This window comes from Oncorhynchus masou, chromosome 28, assembly GCF_036934945.1.
Source record: "Oncorhynchus masou masou isolate Uvic2021 chromosome 28, UVic_Omas_1.1, whole genome shotgun sequence".
In the NCBI taxonomy this organism is placed as follows: Eukaryota; Metazoa; Chordata; class Actinopteri; order Salmoniformes; family Salmonidae; genus Oncorhynchus; species Oncorhynchus masou.
This window is the reverse complement of record NC_088239.1, coordinates 59,574,297-59,591,565: the sequence shown is the minus strand read 5'-3', so window position 1 is coordinate 59,591,565 and position 17,269 is coordinate 59,574,297.

The window sequence follows — 17,269 nt, the reverse complement described above, 5'->3', positions numbered from 1 at the left end:
GTCCAGCAGAGAACATGCAGGGTCCAGCAGAGAACATGTAGGGTCCAGAAGAGAACATGCAGGGTCCAGCAGAGAACATGCAGGGTCCAGCAGAGAACATGCAGGGTCCAGAAGAGAACATGCAGGGTCCAGCAGAGAACATGCAGGGTCCAGCAGAGAACATGTAGGGTCCAGAAGAGAACATGCAGGGTCCAGCAGAGAACATGCAGGGTCCAGCAGAGAACATGCAGGGTCCAGAAGAGAACATGCAGGGTCCAGCAGAGAACATGCAGGGTCCAGCAGAGAACATGCAGGGTCCAGCAGAGAACATGCAGGGTCCAGCAGAGAACATGCAGGGTCCAGCAGAGAACATGCAGGGTCCAGCAGAGAACATGTAGGGTCCAGAAGAGAACATGCAGGGTCCAGCAGAGAACATGCAGGGTCCAGAAGAGAACATGCAGGGTCCAGCAGAGAACATGCAGGGTCCAGCAGAGAACATGCAGGGTCCAGCAGAGAACATGCAGGGTCCAGCAGAGAACATGCAGGGTCCAGCAGAGAACATGTAGGGTCCAGAAGAGAACATGCAGGGTCCAGCAGAGAACATGCAGGGTCCAGCAGAGAACATGCAGGGTCCAGCAGAGAACATGTAGGGTCCAGCAGAGAACATGCAGGGTCCAGCAGAGAACATGCAGGGTCCAGCAGAGAACATTCAGGGTCCAGCAGAGAACATGTAGGGTCCAGCAGAGAACATGCAGGGTCCAGCAGAGAACATGCAGGGTCCAGCAGAGAACATGCAGGGTCCAGCAGAGAACATGCAGGGTCCAGCAGAGAACATGCAGGGTCCAGCAGAGAACATGCAGGGTCCAGCAGAGAACATGCAGGGTCCAGAAGAGAACATGCAGGGTCCAGCAGAGAACATGCAGGGTCCAGCAGAGAACATGCAGGGTCCAGCAGAGAACATGCAGGGTCCAGCAGAGAACATGCAGGGTCCAGCAGAGAACTTGACAAACCTTGGTTGAACCATCTATCCACCCCCCCTACTGGAAAAACATTACAATAGTTAAATCCATTAATAATGATGGCAAAAATGTACATATCTCTGCATTGTTAGTTTTAGGTGTGTACTTTGTTTCAAGGCTTCAATGAAGCAATGCACTTTTCAGGAAATAAACTGTTACAAGCGTGCCAACTTGAATCAATCAATTTTGCGATCTCAAATTATATTTGTTTGGTCGTTAAATCTTATTAGGTAACAGTAATTTGGACTTTGTGCCTAACATAAATCCATAGCTTTCTCTTCTTTTGAAAATGAAGATGGTTTGGTGGTTCATGAATTGATCATAAATCTAACCTGCTCTTGACTTTGGATATAACACTGCACAACTACAATAGATAATACATTACTATAGCAAGAAGGAAAGGAATTAAATGTTTCACCGTAAACAGTCTTTATAAACCCTGTATTCCTCTGTGACCATCCACACTACGCTTGTGACACACAGACGCGCGTGAGACCTGGAAGTGGAGTGTTTGACCTAAAGTCTCATGAGCAATGCAATTCCCACATCATATGAGTCCACAGGGCCTTGATAGAGGCCCACAGGAGGCATTACACATTAACATAGAGTCTCCACCTGGAGCAAGATGACATGCTAGCATCAAAGCACTACTGGCCTCTCCCTCCTCCACCCCCACCCCCTCCGAGGCTCTGCTGCTCTGTCCTCTCTTTAATGAGAAGCTAGGACGAGAGTCCCTTTCACCTTCAGTGTGTAGCCTAATTACTGAAGCAGGGCCTGGAGACAAGCTCTTTGGCCATTACGTTACAGGCCCCCGTGCCACCGCTCTCATATCCTGAGTTTTGTTTACCTCTGACTCAGACAGCGTGTGTGTGTGTGTGTGTGTGTGTGTGTGTGTGTGTGTGTGTGTGTGTGTGTGTGTGTGTGTGTGTGTGTGTGTGTGTGTGTGTGTGTGTGTGTGTGTGTGTGTGTGTGTGTGCATGTGTGTGTGACCCCTGTTTGTGATGGGAGGTTACTCAAAGGCTGTTGTTCAGGATCTGGTGAACTGGCATTGGGTACAGGGCTTTCGTGACATCACTCATTAACCAGGTTTATACTCCCATGTTTATGCTCTGTCGTTGGAGAACAAAAGCCTAAATGAGGGACAGCGGAACCACTTGAAAGGGCTGCTCTAAACAGATCATGATGTTTTTCCCGCTATTAAGCTTCTTTCTTCATTAGACCAATAACTTTTAGGCATAACGGTCTAATTTACCCCTATTAAATGTTCAGGAAAGCTCGGGTTTCGAGACAAGATATAAGCCCATTGTTTATCAATGGATGATGACAACAACAAAAAACATTCTGTGACATGAGGCAGACTTACCAAATGTTACTTTAGTACTTATCAGTGTGTCTCTGTTGTTAATTCAGTCAGCATGCTGTGCTGACTACACAGAGGAAACTATAAAGACATTTATAAGTGGCAACATTGCAGCCCCAATGCAAAACAAGACATTTGTATAATCCGTCACAAACGTCCCCAGTATAAGCCCTCATCAAAGGGTTCAGGAAGTGGTCATAAACTGTGCCTGGTAAGACACACAACGTCCCCGGTTTCACAGGCTTAAGGGGTGTTTCATTAGAGCACTATGGCATGATGGTCACTCTTGTGATGCCAGTGGGAGTGAGACTTCTCTCTGCGCAGCTGTACATTTCTCCATTGCTCTTTGTTGCCCATGAACTCCGAGGCCCATGGCCTAAGGCCCAAGTGAATGGCACTGGAGAGTAGTGTGTGTATGTGGTGGAATACGGTAGGTAAGGACAGATGGTAAAATAAAGGTTTCTGAGGACAAGGATAAATAAATTCTATAGCTCAGTTTGATGGCAAGATAATAGGTCAACATCACATGTACAAGATATTGTGGCCCTGTCAATATCATTGCCAAGTCAACTTTGCCTTAAATCATCTAACACAAATGTCTGCGGCCAGCCAATGAACCACAGATATACAGTATGATGAGGTGTCTTGCCATTAATGACGTCCTCCACTGAGAGTAAGATAATACAAGACAGATTTTACCCTGCGACCCAAGATATACACGAGGAGCATGATCTCTCCTCTCACTAGCCACCTCCTTTTCTTCTTCCCACAAATCACCTGTTCACGCCACAGAGGGGTGCAAGGTCAGATTCTCACGCTTGTCCGTCATGGCGTCTGAGGAGATCTAGTGCTGTGGGCTGTGAACCAACAGGAGGAGCAGGGCGAAAAAAACAACAACCTGGAGCTAAAAAGGGAAACAGGAAGTTGCATACAATAGAGAGGACCTTTGATCCATAGCTGTGGGAAGACTTCGCCTTGGGTGCAAAGTATTAATGTGAAAGTGACTCTGCCTGGCGCACATTTGTTACTTCAAATAATGGGCCTTAAATTAGCACACAATAGCAGGCAGACGGGCGACACTCGCACCCAGCCATGCGCAGGAAAGGATGTAATTGTAAGAAAATTAGTGATTTGCTGGGGCAGAGACTTGTTGGGAGTGCCGTCTGCCTTTCCACGCCACCTCAGAGGGAGTAGCTGGAGACGAGGTCTGGCAAGGTCGCACCGCCGTGAACAAAGGCTGTGTTAATCTGCTGCCGCGGCTGCTGTGTGTGTGTGTGTACGCATACCTGTCTCTGCGTGTGTGTGTGTGTGTGCTTGCATATGCGCCGGTGTGTGCACCCGCGCTCTGTGTGTATGTGTGTATATGCACAGGGGGTGGGGGTCTGTAGGAACTATTAGTGTTAGATCCATAGAGGGAGTGTGATTCTGGTTTCAGTACACTTAAGGTCTGGATTTATTAAGAGCCGTTGGTGATTGGGTGAGACATAGATGTTCCTGTAGCTCTCAGTGCTAATTCGTAACAGGGAAATAGCTACCCAAAACACAGCAGGACGATGAGAGTCTGAGACAATACATACACAGTGCCTTCAGAAAGTATTCACACCCCTTGACTTTTTCCACATTTTATTTTGTTACAGCCTGAATTAAAAATGTATTCAATTGAGATGTTGTGTCACTGGCCTACACACAATACCGTATACTGTCAAAGCGGAATTATGTTTTTCAAAATTTGACAAATCAATTAAAAATGAAAAGCTGAAAAGTCTTGAGTCAAGAAGTATGCAGTCCCTTTGTTATGGCACGCCTAAATAAGTTCAGGAGTAAAAATGTGCTGAACAAGTCACATAATAAGTTGCGTGGACTCACTGTGTGCGATAATAGTGTTTAACATGATTTCTGAATGACTACCCCATCTCTGTACCCCACACATACAATTATGGTCCCTCAGCCGAGCAGTGAATTTTGAACACAGATTCAACCACAAAGACCAGGGAGGCTTTTCATTGATAGATGGGTAAAAAAAGCAGACATTGAATATCCCTTTGAGCATGGCGAAGTTACTAATTACCCTGGATGGTGTGTCAATACACCCAGTTACTACAAAGATACAAGCGTCCTTCCTAACTCAGTTGCTGGTGAGGAAGGAAACCGCTCAGGCATTTCACCATGAGGCCAATGGTGACCCTCAAACAGTTACGGAGTTGAATGACTGTGATAGGAGAAAATTGAGGCTGGATCCACAACATTGTAGTTACTCCAAAATACTAACCTAATTGACAGAGTGAAAAAACAGAATAAAAATATTCCAAAACATGCATCCAGTTTGCAACAAAGCACTAAAGTAACCATGCAAAACATGTGACAAAGCAATTCACTTTTTGTCCTGAATACAAAGTGTCATGTTTGGGGCAAATCCAATACTACACATTACTAAGTACCACTCTCCATATTTTCAAGCATAGTGGTGTCTGCATTATGTTATGCTTGTAATCGTTAAGGTGTGAATGTGTATTCTGTGTACAAAGAAATACAAAAGAGCGTTGTCAAATCAATCTTGAACTCCTATGTTCAGGGCCATGCCTATAGAGTACCACAGTATGAGTCACAATACCCATAAAACCTAGCGGTCAAAGAAGGAAATGTTTCCAATTGTTTTTCCACCATTATATTTTCCCATTTGGGGATTTTAGAAACATTTAAAATAAGGTCTGTGTTTTGTGTAGCCTTACTCTGGCGTGACGTTTTGATAAACGTGAAAAATCTCTCTAGGACACGCTAACTTTTATCAATATATTTGCCTGATTTTACTATTTTGAGGAAGCAAATACAGGCTACGGCATCTCAAAATGGTGAAACTGTACTATTGACCATTTTTTTGCATTTTCCAAGGTATTTTAAGGTAGTATGCAAGCACAATCGTTCTGTTCGCCTAGCCGAGTTAGGCAAGATGCCAGCCGAACTAAAGCATGCTGACGCTTTTACACATTCTATAACCATCCCAGAGCCAGTGTCTGCTGGGATATTATTCATCACTACTGCTACACTGGCAGTGGACTGGGTAGTGGTTCTAGCTGGTTGAAATATGTCACACCCTGATCTGTTTCACCTGTCTTTGTGCTTGTTTCCACCCCCCTGTAGGTGTCGCACATCTTCCCCATTATCCCATGTGTATTTATACCTGTGTTCTCTGTTTGTTGCCAGATCATTTTGTTTGTGAAACCTACCAGCGTTTGTTCCCCTGCTCCTGCCTGTTTTTTGCTCCTTTTGTTGACACTGTCTGCATCTGGGTCATACCTTAAATATGATAGAAATATATATAATTTACTAGCCTAAACATTATAATACTGACAAAAGCACATATCCCAGCATACTACAGGTAGCGGAGGGACTAACAATTTTTGGCGGAAGAACGACTGTGAAAAGCTCAGTTCTGGTGACTAAATTATTAAATGATTAAAAGGACATTCTACTCTAAAATGAATGAAAATAAAACTATGCTGATGCAACGGTATTGCTTCCGTCCCTCTTCTCGATCCTACCTGGGCTCGAACCAGGGACCTTCTGCACACATCAACAACAGCCACCCTCGAAGCATCGTTACCCATCGCTCCACAAAAGCCACAGCCCTTGCAATGCAAGGGGAACGACTACTTCAAGGTCTCAGAGTGAGTGACCCCACCGATTGAAACACTATTAGTGTGCACCCCGCTAGCTAGCTAGCCATTTCACATCGGTTACACTGACCACTAAAATATATTTTTGCTCATCCAAAACTGAGCCCAATAATATATTGGTCCATATTATCAGGCAGGTGTGCTATTTAGCAATAACCATTATCACCTGATGCAGCATATTGGCTATAAATAAATAGGTTGATGGTTGACCATCTGCATTAGCCAGATCACAAAGTCTAAATATTGTTGCTAGTCCCCCAAACAACGTTCCACTGGCACTCAGCCACCAAGGTTTTTGAACTCTGGTTCTAAAATTATGCATTTTAGTCTGACTCATTTCTTGGATTGAGAAATAAGTGTAGCCTACTGACACTAGAAAGCACTGTGATCCTCCTCTTTTAACAGTGGCCATTAAAACTGCTTTCGAAGCTGTGTTGTCCTGCGACTGCATTAAGAATAATGTACAATGAATGGGCATGCATATCTCTCTCCCTGTGTGGCACTCATAATTTGAATGGGTCTCTAGGGAATATTAATATGCATATTAATCCTGCTGTAGTCATTGCTACCAGCAAGTCAAACAAACGGCAAAATGAATGAGTAACTCAGAAAACGAATCATGACTATCGAGTCCATTAAAGAAGTCGTTCAAAAAGAACAAATTGTTTGTGAACTGCACATCTCTAGTGTGCTAGCCTGTGCTGGTCTTGGTGTGGGCTGGCCCATGTTGGGCTTGTTGTTGGTTAGCCTGTGCTGGTCTTGGTGTGGGCAGGCCCACGTTGGGCTTGTTGTTGGTTAGCCTGTGCTGGTCTTGGTGTGGGCTGGCCCACGTTGGGCTTGTTGTTGGTTAGCCTGTGCTGGTCTTGGTGTGGGCAGGCCCACGTTGGGCTTGTTGTTGGTTAGCCTGTGCTGGTCTTGGTGTGGGCTGGCCCACGTTGGGCTTGTTGTTGGTTAGCCTGTGTTGGTCTTCGTGTGGGCTGGCCCATGTTGGGCTTGTTGTTGATTAGCCTGTGCTGGTCTTGGTGTGGGCTGGCCCATGTTGGGCTTGTTGTTGGTTAGCCTGTGTTGGGCTGATTTGGTCTTGGTGTGGGCTGGCCCATGTTGGGCTTGTTGTTGATTAGCCTGTGTTGGGCTGATTTGGTCTTGGTGTGGGCTGGCCCATGTTGGGCTTGTTGTTGGTTAGCCTGTGTTGGGCTGATTTGGGCTTGTTGTCGCCTAGCCTGTGTTGGGCTGATGTAGGCTAGCCCGTGTTGGGCTGATTTGGGCTTGTTGTTGGCTAGCCTGTGCTGGGCTGAAGTGGGCTTGTTGTTGGCTACCCTGTGTTGGGCTGAAGTGGGCTTGTCGTTGGCTAGCCTGTGTTAGGCTGATGTAGACTAGATCGTGCTGGGCTAGCCCGTGTTGGGCTGATGTGGGATTGCTGTGGGAAAGCCTGTGCTGGGCTAGCCAGTGTTTGCTGGTGTGGGCTAGCCTCTGCCCACCTTGCACACCAAATACCCACATAGGGCCATGTTCGCTGGGTGCTCTCTGTTTCTTTAAAGAAAACTGACAATTACATCACTCTGATTGAAAGGTTTTACAAGGACTAACGGAGAAAGTCTGTTGTGCCCGAACCTTTTTGGATTGCAGGGATTGCAGGGAATCTTTATCAGGTGCTGAGGTATTCCAGAGACTGTGATGGGAAGGGCCAGGAGGAGGTAGGGGGTGGTGGGTAAGGTAGGTAAGGTAGGTGAGGTGGAGGGTTAGGATGTGGGGCTGTTCTCACCTCCCTTTCGGCGGGACAGAGGAACAGACGAAGGCAAGAGAGAGCGAGAGGGAGAGAGAGGGAGAAAGGAAGAGAGGGAGAAAGGGAGAAAGGGAGAGGGAGAGAGGGAGAGGGGTGATATGAGCGCAGCTAAAGCCCTCCTGTCGCCACTGCAGTAAAAACAATTACCCCCACTTGTCCCTTCTTGCATTTTTTAAGAGAGGCACGAATAGCAGGGATTACAAGATCTAATTTCCAGCGAGCACTGTTCCTGAAATTGTCTTTATGCGGACCAAAAAGTAGCGTGTTTATGTTGGTCGACTGAGAGCTGTAAAACATTTAAGTCCCAGTAACTGAAGCTAAAGGTTCGCTGTAAGTACAGTACCATGTGAGTTCCAGTCTTCTCTGGCTGAGAACGGCCTCAGGGTAGACAGGCCCCTACTGAGAAAACTTTGCATGACCTCCTGTAATGTCAATGGCAAAGTATTTCGTTTAGGGGGGGAAACAGACAACAGGGCTGTTGGACATCGTAAAAAAAGGAGGAAGAAAGCAAATGTGTACTGTAGGTTTGTGTTCTTTTTCTCGCTATTGTTATGTGCTTTTTAAAAAATTGTAAAAGTCTGTGAAAACCTTGATTTATTTTTAACTAGGCAAGCTAGTTAACAACAAATTCTTATTTATAATGACAGCCTAGAAACAGTGGATTAACTACAGATTTTTACCTTGTCAGCTCAGGGATTTGATCTAACACCTTTTTGGTTACTGGCCCAACTCTCTAACCACCCCGACAGATCTGTGATGTTCTTTTTTCCATGCTAATCCAACAAAGGTAATTGTGTTTTCAGGAAACTCCGGTTGAGAATAACTGAATAATAACTGAGAATAACTGGTATTATTGTTGTTCCTAAGAACCATGAGCCTTTCCTTACAGCACCTTTGGCACAAGGGGGCCCTTGTTGGGCCTATAACACAACACTGCAAGGTTACTTAGAACTAAAATAGTAATCAAATTACACACAAACTCTTTGCGAATGCTATTTCTAATACACTGAGGTCATTCTTGATGCAAAGCCCTCCAATTAGATGAAAGTTGTGAACAGAAGTACCTAGCTGCTATAATAACCACAACTGTGATACAGGGAAACAGCTATTAACAGCACCAAAGCAGCCACTCCATCACTCAATTACTCATGGTGCCACATTGACTGTGAGGTTTTCTCCAACTCAGCCCGCCACTCTCAGTCCAGTCTATACAGCTTACAGCCAAACAGCCTCGCTTGCTTGTCGTACTCAACGACATCTGACTGAGTAAGTCCAAACAGTCCAGCATGGGGTTAAGGTGGGCTGTGACGGAAACAGAAATATTATGATAGATGCTGTCTACCCAACCAGTCCCAGCTGGTTCTGGGTATTTAATAAACATGTAAACACTCTAGCTTCCTCATTAGGTGATTGAAAAAGCCCATGCTATCCATAAATCAAGGACCAGGTTATCAAGGCCTGTGATCTTAACTGTACAGGGCGCCCAGCTGTCTACGCGATAGAGACTGGGAACAGCAGGCTATAAATAATTAAATTCCCTTCGACCTTTTCTCTCTTGTTTTTCTCAAAAAGTACACACGATAGTCCAAACGTAAACATGCAAACAGATAGTGGAACAAAATAAATGGTTTGTTTGGTATTTGTGACAGATTCTAGAAGATGCCATTTAAAAAAGTAATGTGTTGCGGGTTCTACGGCTTATTAGCATAGTTGAATCCTATTAACTAGCTCAACAAGCTGGTCATACCAGCAGTTTGCCATTTAGGATGTTATCTTGGGACTATCTACAGAATTTCCTAAAGTAGAAGTAGTGTAAACTTCAGAGGATCAGTGGTTAGTGAAAGATTAAGGTAAGAGAATGTGAAACGGCTGTATGTTCAATCTATCTCTGTGTTTGTCCCCCCGATAAAGGTTAGTACATGCAGAGTACATACACACTCTCATTCTCCCATTTCCTCATGTAAAACATCAGTTCAAGGTTCTGTACTGTACATGCTAAATGCTATTCAAGCTTCCCTCTGCTTTTCAGAATCTCTCCTGCTCAAGGCTAATTTCATATTATGAATGACTGTCTTCTGCTATTTATGTGACATGACTAAATTCCAGATAATATGTTTCCAGCATAAATGGATCAAGTTAAAAATGTGACCGTAGATATTTGTAGAGAGTATTCCTAATGCTATCAGGCAAAAGACACGCACACAAGTAATTCTAATTGAACTAGTCTATGACAGTGTACGTGAACATCTTTAGCCCAAGAGGGAATATAGTATATGAACTTGATCTGCATTCTAAATGCTGTCCATAATTAAACTGCAAGAAGCAAAACATTGGCATTTTGTGAAATAACATATTGCCAAGTCACACAACTCATGGTCCTGCATTGGGATTGACTAGTACTCAATATCAAACAAACCACAACCACAAATGTTCAAATATAATTATGCTTTCATTTAGTTCCAATTCTGTTCAATTCATTCATTCCTGTTGTCAAACATGTTTTCGCCTCACACAAAACATCAGGACTACAAAAAGGAACTGGACTGGATTCTCCCCATGTAGTTTGGCAGAACAAGCCTCAACTTTCCTCTCTTTAGCTGCTTCTGCTATAGCCTTCAAAACCCGACCCTAGGCAACATAGTAACTAGGGTCTGGTCTCAATGATGGACTCCTTTGTCATAGAGGAACTACACTGTTGATGTCGATAAGAAAGAAAATATGGGGACTCTCCCAACAAATCATGAAGGAGACATGCCAGAATGTCAAAACCAACATTTGCAGACAAAACCTTTTGCAGTGGTTTTAGTTAAGGTAGTTAATTCAAACTAGCCGCTTGCGAAATGCACTTATTAAAAACAACCTCTGTGATCTCCATCTTGCTACCTACTACCCAGCTAGCACATAACACTCTGAGAACCATATGTTGCTTAGAGCTTGGTGAGAGTGTGGTTGTCCTATGGTTATTTGGCATTCAGCTTTCCCACCATGTTCTGGGATTGGTGCTGGATACTCAGATAGAACATACAGTTGTGAGAACCATATGTGTCTTAGGTGAGAATTTCAGTACTTCAGCATAATGTTTCCTACAGATTTCCTCATGGTTATATTTGAAGTCATGTTCTCAGAACATTCAGAGAATGTTAAGAAACAATGCTATTCTGTGGGAATTTCAGTACTTCAGCGTAACGTTTTCTTTAGGTTTCCTCATGGTTCTATTTCAAGTCAGAACACTAAGAAAACTTTCCATAAAAATCGCAAGAAAGCATTCCTAACATTCAAAGAACATTCTCAGAATGTTATTTAAATACATATACATTCTGTTCTCAGCATCAACAAAACTCCCTCTATCCTCTATCTTGTTAAGTATGTTCAGGTGTGTTGTCCTAATGACCTTTGAAATGGGGTCTGTTTGAATAGACTAAAATGGATAGGTTATAAAAGCATGGAACACTAGCTCTGTGCTGATGGCACAGTGGGCTACTTCCATGGATAGAAAACACAAGATCATAGGTTTGAATCTCACTGATGCTGTGCCACAACACAAATACATGTTTTTGCATGTTTAACGCCTAAGCACATTCATTTCCATATGTCCTGTCTGTACTTGGAGTTAAAAAAAACATTTAACCTAAACTAGCAGTGTTACTAAAAGTCTCATTGAAACATGTTGTCGGACTGTTATTTAATTGCATTCAATTAATGTATCATTTCCGCTCAGAACGTTAATAAAACCTTCCAGGAAAACTTTCAGGGAACCATAGTAAAACGTTTTCGTAACCTCCCTGCAACCTAAAATGTAATGTTCCCAGAACAGGAAAAATGATCACTTCTGTCAGGAAACTTACGGCTTTTTTCCCAGAACCAACGGGAAACCAAAAATGTACATTCCCACAACTTCCAAGGAACCAAATGTGCTAGCTGGGTATTTTGCATTTTATTCATGCTGATAAAGTAGTGATGAGGGCAGTGAGGTAGTTCCTCTATGCCAAAAAAGGCCGTCATTGAAACCAGACCCTATACACTGTGTTGTCAAGGGTTTTCGAGACTACTGTAGCTATGTCATGCTGTCTGTTCAGGCCTGTGGGATCATGTGTTCAGGGAGGAAACACAGATACTGCCTCAGAGATCTCGAAGCAACACCCCTATCATAAAAATGATGATTTTATGGAAAACACATGGTCGTTTGAGCTGAGCATCTCTGTTTTATGGATGCAACTTTATTTGTCCCACTTTTCAGTCCTCCATACATACACATATCACTTTTCATAAAATAGTAGAAGGACAAGTCGAGTCCACGTATGTTATGACGATTGGTACGTATCATTTCTAAGTATGTCTTTATCATGTCATCATGTCTTTGTTATGCAAGTACAGCCCTACACTTCTAAATCAAATACAGTATATCATGTACGTTTTACATGCTCTGGATAACTGCATGCTCCGGTTTCGTACAGGCATTTATGACAAGAGACCTGTTTTCTTTCAGGAGTCAACTGTATCTGTATCAGGGATGTAAGACATAGTCTTATCTTGTGGCCTTTATACTTCTTGAGTCACCCTCATGATATCGACACAGACACATTTCTCGGGACGTGAATTATATAAATACCATTGCTGTTATAGTTTGGTTGAGGGCCGGGCACAAAAAATAAAAATAAAGAATTAGGATTCTCTCATTACTCACTTAATACACTGGAGAGATTCTGGTTGAGACAAAGCCACTCGATTTTGAATGTATGCCAGACAAGCTGGAGTGAGAGGTTTTGACTGCAGACACATGTCAAAGTCATGATAAATACAGTATTTGTATTGTGTTAAGCTTGTTTTAGATAATTTACTGCCTTCAAATGCATTGAATCTGTACATTTTCACCAGAGTGTAAAATATAAAATTTTGATATTCATAATAACTATAAACTGTCAAATGAATGACAGCTAGGCTTTTTGTTTTAGCTGGAGGTTAGTGGGTGTTGGGGACAGAGAGAAACAGGCTGATTGGAGCAGCATGGAGGTGATTCTAACTGTTATTGACAGGCCGAGGAGGCCATGACCACTCTTCACGTCTAATCAGTCAAAGTCTTTAATCATGTCTGTGATGGGGGGGGGGGGGCTCAACTCAACTTATTCTCCACTTTTGAATTACCTCACTTAACCCTAACCCTAACCTTAACCCTAACCCTAACCCAGTCCCATTCAAAATCCTATTTTCCCTAACCCCTAACCCTAAATCTGACCCTAATCCTATTCCTAACCCGTACTCTTACCCTAACCCTAACCTTAACCCTAGCCCTAGCCCTAACCCAAAAACCTAAACTTGATCTTAACCCTAAACCTAACCCAAGCTCCTAGCTCCTAACCCTAACCCTACAACTAACCCTAGCTCCTAACCTTAATATTTAACATAATTCTAACCCTAAAACGAATTCTAACCTTAACCCTAAACCCCCAAGAAATAGCATTTGGCATTATGGGGACTAACAAAATGTCCTGGTCAAACATTTGTTCATTTACTCTCTTGTGGGGACGTCTGGTCCCTGCAAGAATAGTTAAACACACACACACACACACACACACACACACACACACACACGCATGTACACTCTCTTCTCCAAACAACATGAACATGCATTCCTGCCACATTTACACCACTACTATTGTTTTTCAGCAAGTAAATGTGGTTAATGTTATCTCACACCGGGGCAGCATGTAATGTGTCTAATTTGGGCCCTGCTGGAATGAGGAAGAGAGGAATATCCTGGCAACATCTTTAACCTATTCAGGCAGGATGATGTCATGATTAGTAGAGGAAATTAGGATCCCTCCAGAACCTAAACACCCTGAGAGACATACCGCTGGAGAGAGAGAGAGAGATAGAGAACGAGGGAGTAAGAGAGAGAGCAAAAAAGAGAGAGAAAAAAAATATGAGAGAGAGAGACTGAGAGAGAGAGATGGGCAGGGGGGAGAGAGGGGGTGCCATTTTTCGAACCAGCTCGGAGCCTGACCCGCGGAGCTAAGATCAAAGCACAGCGCCACTCGGCTGACACGCAGGGGCACACTTCAGGGGGATATGTGTGTGTGTGTCAGCCAAAGTTCCTCCTCCTACAACAGCCAGCCCCCATGTCAAACATAACGTGCTATTAAAGATATATGGGCCCATCCCTCTATGCCAGGCCACACCACACACTCCCCTGCTCACACATCACCCCTCCTCCCCCCTCTTCCCCCACCACACACCCACTTCCCTTTCACCTCTGAACCTCTGTCCTCTAAATAAAGCAAGCTGCGATGCTCCCTCCTCTTCCTTCCCTCCACGTGGTGGTACCGATGAGAGAGAGGGGTGATGAGGTGAAGGAGAGAGAGAGGGGTGATGAGGTGAAGGAGACAGAGAGCAGAGCCCGGGCCAGAGGAGGCTAGAGAAGAGGAGGGGAGAATCGTGCTGAAGAACGGCTGGCTCACTCATGTGGCTCACTCCACGGTACACAGAGAGTCAGAGCACACAGTACTTTCATATCCACATACTCACATCCAGGCCCATCTCCCCACGCCAAGACCACAGGGCTTCTAAATGTTCCAAACGAGAGGGTGTGAGAAGCTAAGGGGTGATGTCTGTTTCCTGTTTGTTTTTTTGGTGTGAAGGCACTGTCTGACATGGTTGGGAGATGACTATAGTAACATTAATAATCATATTTAATTTGATCAAAACATAACTTGTAACTTCTAATGAAAAATATAGACTTTAAGCAGATTAAGCAATCAAATACAATTATATTAATCACATACACAATTTACAGCAGGTATAAAAGGTGAAGAGAAATGCTTGTGTACTACACTACATCACAAAAAGTATGTGGACGCTTTCTTGTCGACCATCTCATTCTAAAAGCATGGGGCATTGAAGTGGAGTTGGGCTGCCCTTTGCTGCTGTAACAGCATCCACTCTTCTGGGAAGGCTTTTCACTAGATGTTGGAACATTGCTGCAGGGACGTCAGGGTAGCCTAGTGGTTAGAGCGTTGGACTAGAAACTGAAAGGTTGCAGGTTCAAACCCCCGAGCAAATCTGTCGTTCTGCCCCTGAACAGGCAGTTAACCCACTGTTCCTAGGCCGTCATTGAAAATAAGAATTTGTTCTTAACTGACTTGCCTAGTAAAACAAAGGTAAAATAAAAAATAAAAAATAAATAAATTGCTGCAGGGACTTGCTTCCATTCATCGCATTGGTGAGCTTGGTGGGTGATTAGGCCTGGCTCGCAGTTGGCGTTCCAATTCATCCCAAAGGTGTTCGGTGGGGTTGAGGTCAGGGATCTGTGCAGGCCAGTCACGTTCTTCCACACAGATCTCAAAAAAACTGTTTCCGTATGGACCTTGCTTTGTGCACGGGGTCATTGTCATGCTGAAACAGGAAAGGGCCTCCCCCAAACTGTTACCACAAAGTTGGAAGCACAAAATCGTCTAGAATGTCATTGTATGCTGCAGAGTTAAGATTTCACTTCACTGGAACTAAGGGGCCTATCCCAAACCATGAAAAACAGCCCCAGTCCATTATTCCTCCTTAATCAAACTTTACAGTTGGCACTATGCATTCTGGCAGGTAGCGTTCTCCGAGCATCTGCAAACCCATATTTGTCCATCGGAATGCCAGATGGTGAAGTGTGATTCATCACTCCACTGCTCCAGAGTCCAATGGAGACAAGTTTTACACCACTCCAGCCGAAGCTTGGCATTGCGTATGGTGATCTTAGGCTTGTGTGCAGCTGCTCTGCCATGGAAACCCATTTCATGAAGCTCCCAATGAACAGTTCTTGTGCTGACATTGCTTCCAGAGGCAGTTTGGAGCTTGGTAGTAACCGAGGACATGCTACGCGCTTCAGCACTCGACAGTCCCGTTCTGTGAGCTTGTGTGGCCTACCACTTTGCAGCTGAGATATTGGTGTTCCTAGACATTTCAACTTCACAATAACAGCACTTACAGTTGACTTGTTGTAAAGGAGGCATCCTATGAGCGTGCCACATTGAAAGTCACTGAGCTCTTCAGTAAGGCCATTCTACTGCCAATGCGTTGCCTATGGAGATTGCATGGCTGTGTGCTTGATTTTATACACGTTTCAGCAACGGGTGTGGTTTATCCACTAATTTGAATGGGTGTCCACATAGTTTTTTTATATAGTGTAGCTTCATCTACAATGCAAACATTAACATAGCTTGAGTAGGACATTAACGAAGCTTTAGTTGTTCTTTAAATGAGGAAATTGAAGCTGCCTCCTTCACATGTTTAGGTAGAGTATTCCAGAGATGATAGGCCATAAGTGAGCATGACTCCTCATGGCTCCCGCTGTAATCAATGGGGATCTTCTTCCCGCAGGCCTTTCTGGAGAGGCTCCAAGACAGGCACAAGATCCTCAGCCAGCAGACAGCACAGCCTGGTTCTGGGAGTGCATGAGAGCCCATACTGCACACAATTGTTCCAAATCCTCTAGCATCACATTACTCTGTCTCCCAGTCCCATGTGCATGATGGATGATCATTTTTTTACCAGGCCGTCCAATGAGCCACGGCGTCGGGAGATACTCAGGCTCCTGGACAGGAAAGTCCCTGGTCTGTTTACTGCATCATTAGCTTTTGTCTCAGAGGAGCGGGTGCACGCGATTTACCTCTGAGGTCATGTCCCCAATGTGAACTGTGAAACAGAGGAAGCACAATAGGCTTATTCACCAGACGGTGTGTTCAATTAGTAAATAAGCTAGTGTATTCACATGAAATAAGCTATTGTTGCTACGCTGTTACGCAACTGACATCTGCTAGTTTAACCCAGACTCATATCTCCAGGCAGCTCTCACAATATGGTCAGGTTGTACCAGGTGACTTGATAATGTGACTATAAATGATTGTATAATTACTTTAACACATGTGGGTTTATTTGAGTTATTACCGTGAACGAGCAATTACTGACAATATAACATTAAGATATGTGAGGAAATATTTGACAAAAAGAACGTTTTATTTTAACTTCCCAGATAAAATGGCATGATAGGGGATACATGTCTTTGCCTGACTGCAATGCACTATATGCTGTATTTGGTTCAGTTCAATTTGTTTGTGCAAGTTAAGGTACGGCAACATGGCCCCATACACCACATACACAAATCACTTCATTTCCATGTCTTTCCTTTGCCCCTGTATGGTGTGTTCAAACAAGCCTTGCCCGAGGCCAGCAGCACACTGAGGGAATCACTTAAAAAGGTTTAAAGGCCCACATTTCCTCCCCTCACGACACATAACTCACCATGGCCTGTCACCTTCACAGTATGAAATATGTTCTTGCTCCAAACTAAAACAAACAATACATCATTCTCCATCAGTATCGTCTCCAACAGACAGAACACAGAGGTCAGGAATGATAGAGGGGAAGACAGGGGAAGCCCTGAGCAGCCAATCAAATATCTCTAGTGGCGGAGTCA